This window comes from Belonocnema kinseyi, chromosome 5, assembly GCF_010883055.1.
Source record: "Belonocnema kinseyi isolate 2016_QV_RU_SX_M_011 chromosome 5, B_treatae_v1, whole genome shotgun sequence".
Classification (NCBI taxonomy): Eukaryota; Metazoa; Arthropoda; class Insecta; order Hymenoptera; family Cynipidae; genus Belonocnema; species Belonocnema kinseyi.
The window spans coordinates 130,612,594-130,631,034 of record NC_046661.1 but is presented as its reverse complement, the minus strand read 5'-3'; the positions used below and the strand labels follow the sequence as shown (position 1 = coordinate 130,631,034).

The window sequence follows — 18,441 nt, the reverse complement described above, 5'->3', positions numbered from 1 at the left end:
TTTTCGTCTTTTCAAATCGAGCGACAAAAGTTTAAGAAGGTCCTAGTGTAAAAAGTTAAACAAAAGAGAGACACTGAAAAACTTTAGAGGATTCGTTTTTAATAATTAATGGCTGTTTGAAATTTCAGTAGGAAAGTTTTGGAACCATGTAAGACTTTGCATAAAGTATCTGAGGATGCCGGAAACAGAACGTGTTCAGACAGTCTTATTGCTCTATTTGCAATTGAAATTCAAGTACCAAGTTTCTAACTGGTTGAGTCATCATCGATTCTCGTTGTTTGAAAGTTACCTTTATAAGTAGAATAAACTAAAGTGCACCTAAATTTACTCATAAATAATAACAATAATAATAAATCGATAATATAATAATAATATCCAAATCGGTCGTCTTTTGCTTTAAAGATACATGGAATCCAGAACAAAATAATAATGTGAGTGATCGTCTTATGTTTTAGAACTACATGAGATTAAAAAAGAAATAAGACTGTGACTGATCATTTTCAGTTTAAAAACTGCATAAAATTCAGAAATAAATAACAATGCGATTGATTGTCTCATGTTTAATGAAATTCATAAACAATTAAAAATTTATTTGATTGCGATATGTTTTAGAATTGCATGAAATTCATAAACAAGTAAGAATGTGATTGATCGTCTTATGTCTTAGAACTCTATAACATCCAGAAACAAATGACATTGTGAGTAATCGCGTTATGTTTTCGAACTTCATGAAATTCAAAAACAAATGGCCACGTGATTAAGAGCGTTATGTTTTAGAATTGTATGAAATTCAGCAACAAATGAGAATGTTAGCGATTGCCTTATGATTTAGAACTGTATGAAATTCATAAAAAAGTGAAAAATTTATTGTGAAAATGCGATGAATCGTCTTATCTCTCAGAATTGTATGAAATTAAGAAAAAAAAATCAACATGTGATTAATCGTCTTATGTTTAAAGACTGCATGAAATTCAGAAATGAACAAAATCTTAAGTGATCATCTTATGTTTTAAATCCGCATGAAGTTCAAAAACAAATGACTGTGAGGTTGATCGCCTTATGCTTTAGAATTGTATGAAATTCATAAACATGTAAAAATGTGATTGATCTTCTTATACTTTAAACTGCGTGAAGTTCAAAAACAAATAACGATGTGATTCATTGCCTTATGTTTCAGCATTGTATAAAATTTATAAGCAAGTAAAAGTGTGATTGATCGTCTTATGTTTTAGAACCGCATGAAGTTAACAAAAATAAAGACTGCATGATAGATCGCTTTATGTTTTAGAACTGTATGACATTCAGAAACAAATTACAATGTTGATGATAGTCTTATAATTCAGATCTATATGAAATTCATAAATAAGTAAAAATGTGTTTGATCGCCTTTTATTTTAAGACTGCATGGAATTCAGATATAAATGAATTGGTTAGACGCCGTTTAATGTTTTAGAATTATATAAAATAATTGAACAATTTAAAATGTGATTAATCGTCTTACGCTTTAGAACTGTACGCAATTTATAAGCAAATAGCAATGTTATTGATCGTCTTGTTTTTAAAATCTGCATGCAATTCAGAAGTAAACAACAGCCTGAGTGATTGTCTTATTTTATGAACTGCATAAAGTTAAAAAACAAATGATGATGAGATTGATCGCCTTGTGCTTTAGAATTTTATAAAATTCTTAAAAATGCGATTGATCGTCTTATGATTTTAAACTGCGTAAACTTCAAAAACAAAGACTATGTGACTCATCGCCTTATATTTTATCATAATATAAAATTCATAAACAAGTAAAAATGTGATTGATCGTCTTATATTTTAGAACCGTATGAAGTTAAAAAACAAATGACTACATGATTTATCGCTTTATGTTTCAGAACTATATTTAATTAAGAAACAAATAACAGTGTTAATGATCGTCTTATAATTTAGAACTATATAAAATTCATAAAATAAAAAAATCTGTTTGATCGTCTTTTATTTTAAAAAGTGCATGGAATTCAGTAATAAATAAATTGGTTAGAGATAGTCTAATGTTTTAGAACTATATAAAATTTAGAAACAATTCAAAATGTGATTAATTGTCTTACGTTTTAGAACTGTATGAAATTGATAAGCAAATAGCAATCTTATTGATCGTCTTTTGTTTAAAATCTGCATGCAATTCAGAAATAAACAACAACTTAAGTGATTGTCTAATTTTTTTAAACTGCATAAATTTCAAAAACAAATGAGTATGATATTGGTCACCTTGTGCTTTAGAATTGTATAAAATTCATAAACATGTGATTGATCGTCTTATGCTTTGAAACTGCGTAAAGGACAAAAACAAATGACTATGTGACTGATCGCCTTATATTTTATCATTGTATGAAATTTATAAACAAGTAAAAATTTGATTGATCGTCTTATATTTGAGAACTGTATGAAATTCAGAAACAAATTACAAGATTAGATATCGTTTTATGTTTAATAATCGTTTGCAATTCAGAATCAAATAGCAATGTTATAGATGGTCTTATGTTCTAAAGTTCCATGGAATTCAGAAATAAATAACAATGTGAGTAATTTTTTTATGTTTTAAAATTGCATGAAGTTCAAAAACAGATGAGTATGTGATAGATCGCCTTTTGTTTTGGAATTTTATAAAAATCGATAAACAAGTAACAATATAATTAAACGACTTATGTTTTAGAATAGCATATAATTAAAAAATAAATTACAATGAGAGCGATCGTCTTATGTTTAAAACTACATAACATTCAGTAACAAATGATAAAGTGAGTGATCTTCTTACGTTTTAGAACTGCATAAAATTCAGAAACAAATGGCAATGTGATCCGCTTATGTTTAAAAACTGCATGAAATTAAAAAAAAAACTAAAATTTAGGAGATTTTATTATGTTTAAAAACTGCATAAGGCTTAAAAGCAAATGACCATGAGATTGATCGCCTTATGCTTTAGATTTGTGTGAAATTCATAAACATGTAAAAATGTGATTGATCGTCATATGCTGCATGTTTTAAAACTGCATGAAGTTAAAAAACACATGACCATGTGATTGATCGCCTTTTGTTTTACAATTGAATAAAATTCATAAACAAATAAAATTTTGAATGATTATCTTATGTTTTAAAACAAAATGATTTATTTCAAAAATGACGAAATTTTAATCAAATGCATATATTTTGAACTAAATAAATAAACTTTTAAACCAAGAAATTAGCTTTCAACATAAAAGTAAAAATTTTTGACAAATTAAATCAATTTTTAACAAAATTTTTTTGAAACAGTTATTTGGAATTTTAACCAAAAAGATTTATTTTCAAACAAAAGGACTGATTTTGAATGCAATGACTGAACTTTTAAGGAAATAATTGATCTTTTAAATAAAAAGGTTTATCTTTTGCAAATTTTTCATGCATTTTCTACCAAGTAGTTAAATTTTTCAATTAAAAAAGAATCAACTTTAAAACAAAATTGGAATAGTTAAAATGGATTTTCAACAAAAAATGTAATAGTCGATTTTTTGACAAAAGATACTTAAATTTCGGATAAAAACAGTTGCATCTAACCACAATGACGAATTTTCAAAAAGTGTTCATTTTTGAGTTAAAAAATATTTTTTCGACAATAATTAATTAACAATCAAAAAGATAAATTTTCAGACAAAAGACGAATTTTCTACCAAAAACAGACGAAGTTTTATTAAAATGCATAAACTTTTCACCAACTAGTTAAATTTTTAACAAATGTTATCAATTTTCTATCAGATAGTTGCATTTTTAGTCTAGAAAGGATAATTTTTCAACCTAAAATAGAATAATAAAGTTTTCGTTGCAAAAGTGAATTGTCGATAAAAAAAAAAAATGAATTCTCTACAAAACAGATGAATTTTTAACCAAATAATTGAATCATTAAACAAAAATCTTAGTTTTCTTCCAAATAGTTTAATTTTTATTGTAAAAAGGAAAAAATTTTAATTTAAAATTCAATAGTAAAATTTTCAGAATTAACACAATAATTTTCAATTAAGTGGTTTCTTTTCTAAACAATGTAATTTATTTCCTACCAAAAAAACGTCGAATTTTCAACAAAATATATAAAGTTTCAAAATTTTCAGCTGAAAAAGATTCTACTTACTTTTCGAATTTTCGAGCCCAAAGTACGACTTTTCTACAATTTTTAAGATAAAAGTTGCTTTTCACACTGACAGCTGCAGATTTTTAAATTAATGGTAGAATAATGAATAATAGCTTGAATGAACATTTCTCTCTTATTTTTGACTCTTAATTTAATTTTGTTTTAAATTTTGGCAGCCTTTTTAAATTTGATGAAATCTTGGACATTTTTATTATTTTCGGAAGTTTTTAATATTCACGTTCACAAAATTTGAACTTTTTGTTGTAAAATGAATTTTCATAGCTTCAATCATAATTTATTATTGACAAGTAAAATCGCTTTAGCGTCAGATTTATTCGATTAGGAACTGAATAGGAATTTTTTCCAGTGGACTGACGTCTCCTTTTTTATGAATTTAACCGCAAAATTAGATCATTATAATAAGCAAACTAAATTTTTCATGAAAAAAACATAAGTTTAAAAATTTCAAATTTTAATATAATTTTACTTCTTCACAAACAGAACCAGCCTAAATAACTGCAAATCTTTGAAATATGTTGAACTTTCAGGACATCTTTTGAAATCGTTCGCAATATTTTTGGTAATACGTTGTATTGCTTTAAAATAAGCCTAGGCAAGAGCTTGATTTGTTACAAAGTGGTGAGTGGGTCCTTCACTACGACATCGCATCTGCCCACTCATCGCAGCTCACTCAGTAATCTCTGGTGAAACACAGCCTGGCAGAACTTCAACAGCCCCCATATAGTCCTAAACTGGCTTCCTGCGAATTTCAGCTGTTTACCAAATTGAAGTACGCTCTAAGAGGAAAATAAATTCAAGACGTAAAGACAAAAGAGCTGTTTATCTTTCTGAAATGATTTTCTGAGTTCTGATTTCTGAGTGCCTGATATGTGGAAAAGTAGCGATTAGGACCTTCACCAAGAGGACGAACCTTCATCACAGCTTATTCAGCAATTTCTGGTGAAACACGGTCTGATAGAATTTTGACAGCACACATACAATCCTGAAATGGCTCTATGTAAATTCTGGCTGTTCTTAAAATTGATGTATTCTCTAAAAGAAAAAGGTTTCAAGATATAGAGGAAATAAAACAGAATGAGTAGAAGCAGCAGTTAACTATTCCGAAGGATTACTTTAAGGAGTGTTTCCGAAAGATAACCTTAAATAGTGATTATAAATGTAAAAGGATTGCTGGAAGAAGTAAACGGCCTGATAATTGGGAAAGTAGCGACTAGGACCTTCACAAAGAGAACGCATCTTAATCGCAGCTTATTCCGAAATTTCTGGCGAAACACGTCCCAAACAAACTTTGGCAGCCTTCATACAGTCCTGACCTGGTTCCATGTTATTTCTGGCTATTTTCCTGAATTATACTATCCTCTTAAAGGAAATCAATTTCATGACTTAGAGGAAATAAAACGGAATGCGAGGAAGCAAACAGAAGAAGATTACGGTTTCCAAAGACCATTACTTTAAAGGGAATGTGATTGTCATTGCCAAAATTAAATCTTACTCTTGGTACACCACAAGGTCGAAAACTTTTCGGACAGACCTTGGGTCTACTAAATCCACTAAAAGTCCCCTTTTCCCTCAAAAAATATTCTTTAGGGCGAATTCGAAGCCTTATACATTTCCCAATTTTAAAATCCTCCATGGAGGTCATCCTGGGAAAATCAAATGAATGCGAAACTAGGAAAAAGTTCAGTTTTTACAGGCGATTTTTGGACCAGATCAAGAATTTACACTGTTTTTCTACGACGAAGCTATATAATCCCCAAACTATCTTCTAATGTCCTACGTGAGCCATTTGAATAATTTTTCTACGGCCTTTTATATTTATATAAGGATAAGAAAAAGGGAGAGAAATTAAAAAGAAAAAAGCAATTGAAAAAAAGCATCCTTGTGTTAAGGACGATTTTGCATTCCAAATGTTCTCCTTGAAGTTGACACTGTTATCCAAGTTTTTATATTTGCAGAGTTAAACATTTTTTATCTACTTTTCCCTCAGAGTTTGAAAATTATTTTCAAAGTTGGTACATTTCTAATATTGATTTTGTGCCGTGAATCAAAATGATGCTTTAAAAGTATCTCCAACTTCACAGTGAAGCGGAAAAACTTTCAGACATTTAATATTTGAAAATCAAATAAACCAGTTGCCAGGATGTAAAAGGTGAAAGATTTAAAAATTAGGTTGTGAAAATTTAGAAATGTTCAAATTGAAAGTTTCTTGACTAAAATTATTATCTAGTGTATTCAGCAAAAGAGGAAAAGCGCTAAAGATTAAACCTCTAAATGGCATAAACCTAATTTAGGGGGAGGGGGGGGGGTTTCACGCAAAAATCTGCGGATGCTAACAAAGAGAGGGAACCACCAAAGGCGTTTTTATTTTGGTGCTTTTCTTTCAATTCATTTCTTTGTTTTTCAATTTTCGTGTTTCGCCAGAAATTGCTGAATAAGCTGCGATGAATGGAGAGTCAGGTTGCTGGGGTGAAATACCCAATGACGAGCTCAGATAATCATACGTTTCCAAATAATATATTTGAACTTAATAATTTAATTCAATAAGTAAAATTTTTAAATAATTTTTCTTTTTTCTCTTGTTTTTTAAAAAAAAACTTCCCCTTTTTCTTTCTATTTCACTTAAATTTGCATTCATCAGTAAAACGAAGTACGTATATTTAACTATTTGTGGTTAAAATGTCTACTATTATAATTTTGTTTCGGATTTCATTTCGCTTGTTTTTAAATTCTACTATTTGGTTGAGAACTATATTATTTTGAAGGAAATTCATTTCCTTTGGTAGAAATTCATTCCTTTTTGGGAAACAATTCAACTACTTAGTTAAAAAATGAACAATTTTTCGTTCGAAATTCGTTTTTGGTTGAGAATCAATTTTTTTGGTTGAGAATGTAACTAGTCCATTGTTGGTTCAAATTGATATGTTTAGTTTAAAATTTATCTTTTCTAATTAAAAATTAAACTATTTGGCTAAAAATTCAAGTATTTGGTAGCAAATCAGCATTTTTTCGTTAAAAATCAACTTACTTGGTTTAAGGCTAAACTAATTTTAAAAAATTTATTTGTTGTTCGTTAAAGTTTCATCATTTTAGTTGAAAGTTTTTATTTTTAGGTTAAGAATGAAACAATTTTCAAAAAAAATTATCTTCTTAGCTTGAATATTCACATTTTTGTTTGAAAATCATTAATCTAGTTAAAAATTCAATTGTTTGTCAATGATTCGTATTTTTAATTAAAAAATTTGAACATTTTGTTGCAAATTTTTCTTTTTGGTAGAAATTTTTTTTCTTTTGTTGAACAATTAATCTTTTTAGTTCAAAGTTTAACGATTTGGTTAGAAATTTATCTTTTCAAGTCGAAAACTGCTGTCTTTTATTCTTGTTAAAAATAAATGTTTACTACAAAATTGATCCATTTCATTTTTATACCAAAAATGATTTTTTATGAGTTAAAAAATTAATTATTTATTAGAAAATTCATGTCTTGTTAAAAATTCGTCTTTTTACTAGGATATTAATTTTGTTGTTGAAAATTCTCCTTTTTAGTTGAGAATTTAGTGAATGGGGTATAAATTTGTCTTTTATGGTTGAATGGAATTTGTTGAGATTTCTTTTGTTGTTGTTCTTGAGAATTAATTTTTAAACTGAAATTTTGATGAATCCATTCTTCATTCAAAAAAAAATTTATTTTTAAAGTTGAAAATTCAAACTAAGCTATTCCATTCATGGACCAAGATTTTTTTTTATACGTTGAGAAAAATTAATTGTTAAACTAAAATTTTGATTAATCAATTTTTCGTTAAAATAATATATTTTAAAAGTTGAAAATTACAATGGAGCTATTCTATTTTTGGTGATAAAATTATTGTTTATAAGTTAAAAAATTAAATATTCAGTAGAAAATTCATGCCTTTTTTGAAAATTTGTCTTATTTGTTCGAAAATTAATCATTTGATTAGAAATTCACCTTTTCACAGTTAAGGATAAAGTTATTGGGTTAAAAAATTTTCTTCTTTGTTGAATTGAACTTGTCGAAATTTCAGGTTTCTTTGTTGAAGAATAATTTATGAACTGAAATTTAAAAAAATTTATTTTTGGCTCAAAAAAATTTTTTTTTTTAAATTGAAATTTGAATCATTTGGTTTCAAAATCATCTTTTTACACGAAAAATTCAAAATAATTGTTAAAGTTTGAGGATTATTTTTTTTTGTCTAGCTAATTTGGTCTTTTTCGTAGGAAATTCAACTCTCTTTTAACAAATTTGCCTTTCTGGCTCGAAAAATCTTACTGTGTTTGGTAGAATTTCAATGTTTTTTGTTTATAAATTCGACCATTTTGATTAAATGCATCTTTGTAGACTGAAAATGTAACTATTTTGAGAAAAACATGTTTTTTATTAGACATTCAATTGCTTTTTTTAGAAATTCTTGTTTCGCATTTCGGGAGGTGGTTTTTTGCAATTTTCCTCTCCCCTAGCCAAACGTCGAGGTAAATTCAAGTACTTCTAATAAAATCGGATGAAGCTACATGTTATCACTGGTTGTGACTAAATGAAAAGTCCCAAAAAACCTGCTTTTAATAGAAAAAATTAATACAAGACTAATTTTTTTTACCAGTTTGAGGATTTTCCATTCCTATGCAAATAATATTATTTAGAAGTCTCTAATATTCTTTTTTAATCATATTATATTTTCCATTCGTGAATTTTCAGTTGAATACCTTGAGAGAACGAGATCTGAATTATTTGAATATTTATAACGAAGGCCTTGCTCTGAGAAGGGGTTTAGTTCAAGCTTTCATTCTTCATTACGAATCACGTCGACTTTCGTTCTTGTTGGCGAATACAAACTCGGAATTACATTGGATGTGTTCTATCAAAATGCGGCATCGATTTATCGAGTCCGCGATTGAAAGCTACGAAGAGCTTAAAGCTGCAATTCCAGTGCATTGTTCTAATGAAATTCGATTTTCTGTTAACAAACACTGAAAACAGACCATTTTTATAATTAAATTATTTGCTTCGGCATTTTCTTCTCGCACTTTTTATACCCTGCACTTCTTTTAATTTACATGTTTTTGCATCACTCAATGAGGAAGCTTTAAAAAATTCTCTTTCATAGTATCTACCTAATTTAAGAAATAAAATTAATTTAATAATAAATTTACCTTTGCGGTAACTCTCTGAGTAACTTTATTAGTCTTAACGAATTATTACCCAAAAGTTATAAATGCAAAACAATGATTTTTGTAATTACGAAAAAAATTATTTGCTCCCTAAGATGTACCAAAGTAGTATCTGAGGCTTATTATAATCCGAGAAATTGTTATTCTGCATTCCTTGACATCCCCTCTTCTCACTTATCCCTTTTCTAGGCTTTTCCCAACTTCTTCCTCCTCGATTCCCCACTCTTCTCGCTTCCCCAACTAACTTCCTTCTTCCTTACTATCTTTCCATAGACGACACATCCTCTCCCCTGCACAGCCTTAGTTATAATTCTTTTCTACCCATTTATTCACAAAACTTCACTTCTATTAGTTCCAAAATTTTTCCTTTTCCCTTATTTCCCCTACTTCCTCAACCGTAATTCCTTCTCACATCACCTTGTTTACCAACGTACTTTCCATTTAATATCCCTACTTTCACTCACTTTATTTCCTCTAATTCTTCTCACGATACCTACTTCACATAGTTTCCTTCACTTTTATTACCTCCGCTTTCCTCCTCTTATTTCTATTACTCGTTCTCACCTTATTTTCCCTCATTTTATGTTACCTTCCCTACTTTACTTCAACTAATATTTATTTATTTCTCTTTACTTCCCCTCCAACTATATCCCCTTGATTTCCTTACCGTCCTTCTCATAATTTCCCTGTACGCTTCCTACTCTTCTTCGCCTTATTTAACCTCACTTTTCCTAATTCCGCTCGACTAACTTCCTCTTGATTGCTCTTTTTACTCCCCCTTATTTCCACTTTATTCTTCTTCATACACTTTCCCTTGAATTTCCACTCCCTTTTTAATTATTTGCCCCTCGTTTTCCCATATTTTTCCTACTCACTCTCCTCTTATTACCTTTCACTTTCCCTACTACACCTTCATTAAATTTCAGAGAATTACCCTACTTCCTCTCCCCTTATTTCCACTACTTTCACTTTTTCCCCTTCAATTCTTTCCCTTAATTTCCCCTACCTAACTTCTTATACTCTAATTTCTCCTCACATCAAGTACTTCCCTTCACTTGCATTACTTCTTCTCCCTCTATTACCCAACACTTCCTTTACCTTAATTACCCTATTTCCCCTCAATTTATTTTTCTACTTACCCTCAACTCACTTCCCCTCATTTCCTATTATTTCTCTAACCTTATCTCGTTTAATTTCACATAATTCCCAGAGCCTCCACTACGTTATCTTCCCGTATTTGCCTTAAATCCCCTCTACTCATTTCCCATCGCTTCTTCTACTTCCCTTTTCAGTAGTTTCCCCTCATTTTCCCTTACTTTTCTTACCTACTCTATCCTAATTTTCTTTTATGCTTTAAACTTTCTGTCCCTCATTTCCCCTTACTTTTTATACTTCTTATACTTCTCCTTACTTCCCCTTCAATCATTTTTCCTCACTTCTACTTCCCTTGTAATTCATTTTGCTTTATTTCCACTCACTTTCCTTATCTACCTTCCGCTAATACTGCTTTACTTTCCCTAATTCCCCTCCGATAAATTCCATTTATTTCCACTACTTCCGCTCTTTTCATTTGCCCTCACTTCCCCTTATTTCTCTTCACTTCTTTCCCCTAATTTTCTCTACCTGGCCTACTTCTTCTATCCTCATTTTCCCTCACTTCACCTACTTTCCTTTAACCTCATTACCTCAACTTCCCTTCCCGTTATGACGCCCACTTTCTCTCGATTTATTTCTCCTTATCCTCACCTCATTTCCTATTACTTTTCCTATCTTATCTCTACTAATTTCTTTTCAATTCACATTACTTCTTATTCTTCATCTTACCTCATTTCCCCTAAATCGCTATCACTTATTTCCCTGAATTTTTCTACTTCCTCTTTTATTAATTTCCTCTGACTTCCTAACATACCCTTTCCTTATTTTTTTACGCTTTCTACTTTCTCTTTCTCATTTCCTCTCACTTTTCGTCATTTCAATCCCCAAATTTCCCTTGACTTAACAAATAGCACATGCTTATCCTTTTTCGTGGATAAGATTACTCCAAATCATGTATCTATAAAAAAACTCATCAGCCTTGTTTAAATTACATAAGTTATTAAATATAAAATTGTCCTCCATTTTAATTTATAAAAAAACTTGATATTATGTATTTTAAATAATTTATAAGACATACTAAAATCCAGAAAAATATTAAAAATTGTTAATTCACTTTGTTATAAATAAATTTTAATGAAAAAACATGTCATTTTAATCCTTCTTCCTTGGAAAAAAATTAGTTGCTGTCTTATATGGATTGAAATAGCTCATCGGACTTATTAAACTGCAGAGAATTGGTAAAAATTAACATTTAACTTAGTTATCAATAATTTAAGTTAATAAATACAAAGTTCTCCTCCGTTTCGGTGAAAAAAATTATTTTTTGAAGCATTTTGATATCGATATATTTTCAAAGAAATACTAAAATCCAGAAAATTGTTTACAATTGACAATATGCTTTGTTAAAAATAATTGAAGCTCAAAAATAAACAAATTTTATCTAAGCTTGCGAATAGCTTATCGTACTGATGAGCTATTTTGATTTTTGACTCATGTGAATAGGAAAAAAATGTCACGAGAAACAAAGTGCTAAAAGGTGCTAGTTAACACTTTTCTGTAGATTAATAAGTATGGTAGGCTAGTTTAAGATCCATTATATAAAAAGATTTTTTTTTAAATTTGAAAATTGTTGATATCTTTTCAAAATTTGTGAATTATAAAAAGAAAAATAGAAACTGAATAACCTTTTCAAACATTGCGTTCCAGATTTGCTCAAGTGTGAGTTTGTCCGAAAAGAGCAAAAATCACAAAACCAATTAGTCAACCATTCCTGAAAATTGATTTACACCCATACACTTTTTGTATGTATATATGATTGGAGAATTCATTCGGATACCGCAGTTTCAAAGTAATTATAACGATCGACTTGATTTCATCAGAGTTGAATATTTTTACAATTCAAAAGAGCTTAATTTTTTGCTCTGGTGTTTAAATCAGAAGTACTTCTGTTCAAAAGAGTGTAATTATCTTTTTTTTCATGATTTTAAACAAATATGTATTAGAATAGCTTCATTCAGAAATTGTTCAACCTTTCATTACATAAAAAATATTTTTTCTGTCACAGGTGAGCCAACATTCATGAATTTTACTCAGCGTCTTCGTAAGTAAATATAACAAATTGATCAATTCTAATTTAAGGATTGTTAGCTCAAGCAATTGCAAATGGAACATTGCAGAGAGAACTATCTTAGAGTAGGTCACAACAAATTTCTGAATGTTTGGTATAATTTACATTCAACTAGAAAGCTAAATATTTAAGGTTTTTCAACACTATAGAAGTTATGTGTATTTTTTTCATTTTTATTACAGTTCTTATGCGCAGGCTCCCAATATTTACTTATAAAACGATCATGATCGCTTACGATTTTTAAATTTACAATCGTTTTATTTTGGAATTTTTAAAATGATTAGAAAATAAACACGGGATATTGTTTTTTATTTACGCAATTTCTTAATTTAAATATAGAGATAATTTAGCACATGTTTTAATTGAATATTATTGATTATATAAAATAAGAGAAGTGCTAGTACAATATTCTTGAAAGTTGATGAAAATGAATGTTTTCACTTCAGAGTTACCATGCACAAAATGTTTTAAATATGCAGACCATTGCCCATTTGAAGTTTTGATAAAAAAATTAATTTCCTACGAACAATATTAATATGACCCCTTGTTGTTAAAGTAATGTGAAGATTTTTTGAAATTAAATAATATTTTTATTATAAATAGTACCAATTTCGAACGATAAACTGCTTACATTACTTAATGCTTTTTTTTTTAAATAAAATTTTTTAATTAGAAATAATATTCTCGGACGAAAACAATAACATAATAAAAAATTGTGTACAGATTTAAGCTTCGCACAAATTATAATAATTTTGGTTTTAAAATGTGAATTTTTGGTTTGCAAGGTTAGCGTAACCTTAATTTATGAATAAATTCGGAACCCCTAAAATCTAATGATTATTGTTTAGATTAATTTTTAGTGAGAAACCGTTAATTTAAGTTAAAGATGTTTTAAAATCGGGAATCTTGTGTAAATTATAATAATTTTTTTTTAAATAAAATTTTTTTCTGTAAAGCCCTTAAATTATGCAAAATTGTTAAAAGCACAAATTCTTTCGAATTATATTGATTTTCGTTTTGAAATACCAATTTTGGATGGGGAACGCTGACGTAACTTAAAATTGGTAAAAAATGTTGCACCTTCAAAATCTAAGGATTTTTCTTTAATAACCAATTTTAAATGAAAAACGATAATATAACCTGAAACAGTTAAAAAAATTCAAATCTTTGTTTAAACTATAATTATTTTCATTTTGAAATACTAATTTTTGGCTTAGAGCGTTAACATAACGATTGTTATCCATCTCAATCTTGAACATTTGAATATGAAATAATTTTATTAATTAAAATGTTTTAAAATTAGTTTTTCTTATCTCTCAATTTTATTTAGATATTTTCATTAAATTTTCATTCAGCTATGTAAATTATTGTGATAAATATTGTAGTTAAAGTTTTGAGAATAAAGTTTCTTACATATTTCAATAAATTTAAATGAAGTGGGATTAAAAGTGACCTACTCTCACATAGTTTACCCTGTATTGTAATTTGCAATTATAAATTGAATCTTATTTTATACATTTTTTAAAAGTATCTAACTGTTTCCCTAAAAGCTTTTCAGATATTAAAAAAAAAGATTAGTTTTCCTCCCTGAGAATATCTGCGGGACATTTTTAAGGCGCTTAAAACGAGTTTCGGTTTCGCTCGATTCACTATAAGTCTAAAAGAATGAATTGTTGAACGCAATATTTTTACCACATAATCTGAAGGTTTATACCGGTTTGAAAAGATAGCTTTTTGCGGAAATTTTTTTTTTTTAAATTGAAAATGGAGTGTTTTTTGTGCCTGAAACCAAAAATGCTCTCACTATTGTGTACGCTGGGCTGCCGGTTTTTATCATTGCACCATGCGCCACCAGACACTCTTCTTATAACCGCAGTACCACAGACTTCAGTCGCACTTCTAACAATGGAATAATGTTAGAAATTTTGTTTTTTATTAAATTTTCAACTTTTCGTCTATTTCTTACCAGGAAATTTCCCAAATTTTAAAAAACCAATACAGAAGATCAATAAAGTATTTAAAAATCATTTCTCATCATTAAACAGTACTAAATATTCTTTAAACTGGCTTAAATATTTCATGAATTTTGTTTAAATCCTGTAAGATCAAAAATGTTTTCACAAATTCTCTGGATACTTTTTCGAAATATCAGAAATAATTTTTTTTTATTTTCTTGCGAACCTAGAAGAATTATATTTATATAATCCTAAAGGATATAAATATAGACACTTAAAAAACAAATTTTTTATTTAGTATACAAAATAATCTTTCCCTTCAAATTATAATTTTTCTATGGTATTTTTTTCTTCGAAAAAAAATGTTTGGTTTATAATTCAATAATTTCATCGGACATTCGTTCTTTTCATTTGAAAAACCAGTTCTTTTAGTACAATTTTCATTTTGTTTTAAATTAAAATTTCAAATGTTCGGATTATTATGAAAATCTTTTTTGTTCGAGGATTTAATTATATCGTTGAAAAATCTTTTTTTCATGAATTTAACTATTTTGTGTCCAAACTTAACATTGATTTATATTAAAATATCAACCATTACATTTTTCTTTAAAAATTCAGAATTTGTCTTGAAAATTAGTTTATTTTTCTAAAAAGTTAATCTTCATGTTCATATTCATTAACAAATTAAACTATTTTGTACAAAATGCTCGCTAATTTTTTGCAAAGTTTTTTTTGGGATTGGAAGTAATTTTTTGGTAGAAAGTTTACTAATTTTTTTAAATTAATCCTTTCGGTTTGAAAATTCATCGCTTTAAGTAGAAATTTTATCTCGTTTAATAAAAATTTCATTTTTTTCGTTATAATTGCAACCTTTGGTATTCAATAAAAATATTTGCTTGGTTAAGGATTTAATTGTATTGTTGAAAATTATTTTTTTTTCCATAAATTTAACTGTTTAAATATTAAATTGCCTTATCAAATCTTTTTCAGTTGAAAATAATACTAATTGAAAACCAATATTTTTTGGCTAATGATTAAAATATTTGGTAGAAAATTCGACTGTTTTGAAATTGGATTTTTTGATTGAGGATTTAATTTTATGACGAAATTTTGATTATGTGCATTTTAATTTTTATAAATATTGTTAATTTTTCTCAAGATTTTTGAGTTTCTAATAAAAATGATTTTTTTCTTGAAATTATTAATTGCCTATTATTTTTTTCTTTCTTAACTTTATTATATTAATCTCTTTCGGTTGAAAATTCGACTTTTTGATTTAAAAATTCGTTTCTTTTAGTAGAAAATTCATCTCTTTTTTATTTTTTTGTTGAAATGTCAAATATTACATGTTTTGTTAAGATTTTTCTTTGTTTGTTGAAAAAACAAGTATTCGATTAAAAGTGAAACTATTTGTGAAAAATAAATTTTTGTTATTATTGAAAATTTGAAATTTTGGTTGAAAATTCCTCCCTTTGATTGAAAATGTACATTTCTTGTTAAAAATCTCATTATTTTCGTAAAAATTTCGACATTTTAGTTGGAATTAAGCATTTTTGTTCAAAATTCATATTTTCAAGTCTTTCTTGGATTCGGATTTTCTATTGGAAGATTTTTGTTAAAATTTTGATTTGTCTTATCTAAAAAATTTTTCAAACTTCGTTAATTTTATCAACAATTTTAGTAAAATTATATTTATATAACCTTAATAAAAATAGACAAATAAACCTAAAAATAAATAGTAATTTAAATTATATATTTTGTATTCAAAATTATTGGGTTTTTTTATATTGCTAATAAATTATAAATCCAAGATTATGTCATGAGAACTTTGTTAAAGATCTAACGATTTATCTGCAAGCTTTTAATGTCTCAAAAAGAAGATAAGTTGCCTCCCTGAAAATATCCGTGGGAAATTCTAAAATTTTTCATTCGTCCTAGAAATTAATGGCAGTAAAAATTCTTCGCCTGCGGAAATGCGAATACGATATAGTAGTATGTAAACCGTAGAGAGACACCGTCACGTATGCTTTCTTTTTCCGACTTTTTCGGATCCACATTGTAACATTTCTTTTCCATTCGCAGGCGAAGTCTGGTTTTCGTATTTGCATTCTGCATATCTAAGTAAAATCACTTTTCATATCAAAATATTTTACTCATATCCGTTATGTTTTCCCTCATTGTTTTCTTATTGCATTTTGCAGCGAAGGAAAAAGAATTCAATATTCTGCAGTTTTCCATTGGTCGGCTTGACACCGACAAGCGGAAGGTTAGCTACGCGCAGAACCTGTGCGAGAAGCGCAACTTTCAACTTGGAAAGAGCGTGAAAGAAGGATTGCCAACTTACAAAATTCATGTACTCTAGTTGATCGAAACTGTCCAAAAATACATTTAAACAAACAAACACAACCTAAAAATTCACTGATCGGCTTTAGACCGAAGAGCGAAAGGTTAGCTACTCCAGCTGAAAAATCCTGTGCAGGAAACTCGGAAGCTCCTGTACCGGAAACTCGGAAGCTCCTGTACAGGAAACTCGAAATATCCTGGACAAGTTTCTGGATACGAACCTGCACAGAAATTTGCACAGGTAATCGTGACAGTTTCTGTGCAGTAACTTGGCGAAGAAAATTGTAGATGACCCTGTAATAGAACCTTTATTGAAAAAAGAACCTTCGAATAATCGACTATAGGTACCTGTACAGGTTCCTTTCCAAAATTAATTGAGGAGCTGCACGCTGTATCAAAAAGAGGCGTTTTTTGGACAAAAATTCACCAGCAGATCCCATTCACATTGAATTGAATGAAACTTGTTTATAAACAATTTGAAAAAATATATGCTATATTGAGAAACTGTAGACAAAAGAGACACTTAATATCAATAAATAAATACATGTAAATGAATAATTCATCGTATTCAGCATAAAAAACACTAAGTCTTGTCTTTATCTATAACCGCGAAAACAATTTTAAATTAAAAATAATCACCACAGGCAACTTTTGAAAATCCTAGTTGATATAACTATCTCCATGGTATTATGTTTCACGCCCCCTAGGAACTACCCCTATCAAATTAAACGAACCAAATCTCACCTTTCATCAACTGAAACTGCCAATAAATTGCAAATAGAAAATAATTACCGCACATAGATTTCCAAGTCTCTAGCTGATATATCTACCCTCATAGTAATATTATACAACCCTTAGGAACTACCCTTATCAGATTTAACGAACCTCATCTTGAATTCCTTAAAGAAAAACCGCCAAAAATTTCAAATAAAAAATAATTACAGTAGGCGACTTTTCAAGGCTCTAGTATTTATATTTTGCTTTACAGTAACATTTCACGCCCCATGGAAACTACCCCTATCAGATTTGACGAACCAAGACTCACATTTCATCAACTGAAACTGCCGAAAAAATTTTCAAATTACAAATAATCACCGCACACAGCTTTCCAAGTGTCTAGCTGATATATATATATATATTTTTCCTGTGATATTCCACACCCCTAGGAACTACCCTTAACCGATTTCACGAACTTCTTCTTAGTTACCTTCATCTAAAACCGCCAAAAAATTACAAATAAAAAATAATGACCACAAACGACTTTTCAAGACTCAAGTTTACATATCCCCCCTTGTCGTAATATTTCACAACCCCTAGGAGCTACCCCTATCACATATAACGAACCCCGTCTCAGCTTCCTTCAACTAAATCCGCTCGAAAATTTCAAATAAAGTATAATTACCCAAGAGAGTCGTCTTGGGTTTGTGTTCTTGTTTCATGCTGAGAAGGTCACCAGCCTTCAGCAGCAAGATGGTTCGGACATGTTGAGAGAATGCCAAATGAACGACTAACGAAACAAGTGTATCAAGGTAAAGTAAATGGCAGCGTGCCCAGAGGTAGACCGCGGA

General features: G+C 28.8%; 1 protein-coding gene across 1 annotated transcript in view; it reads left to right on the top strand.

Moving 5' to 3' along the window:
• Positions 1 to 18,441, top strand: part of LOC117173478 — a 334,033-nt gene that overhangs the window by 108,966 nt on the left and 206,626 nt on the right. The gene's annotated exons all lie outside the window — the stretch shown is intronic.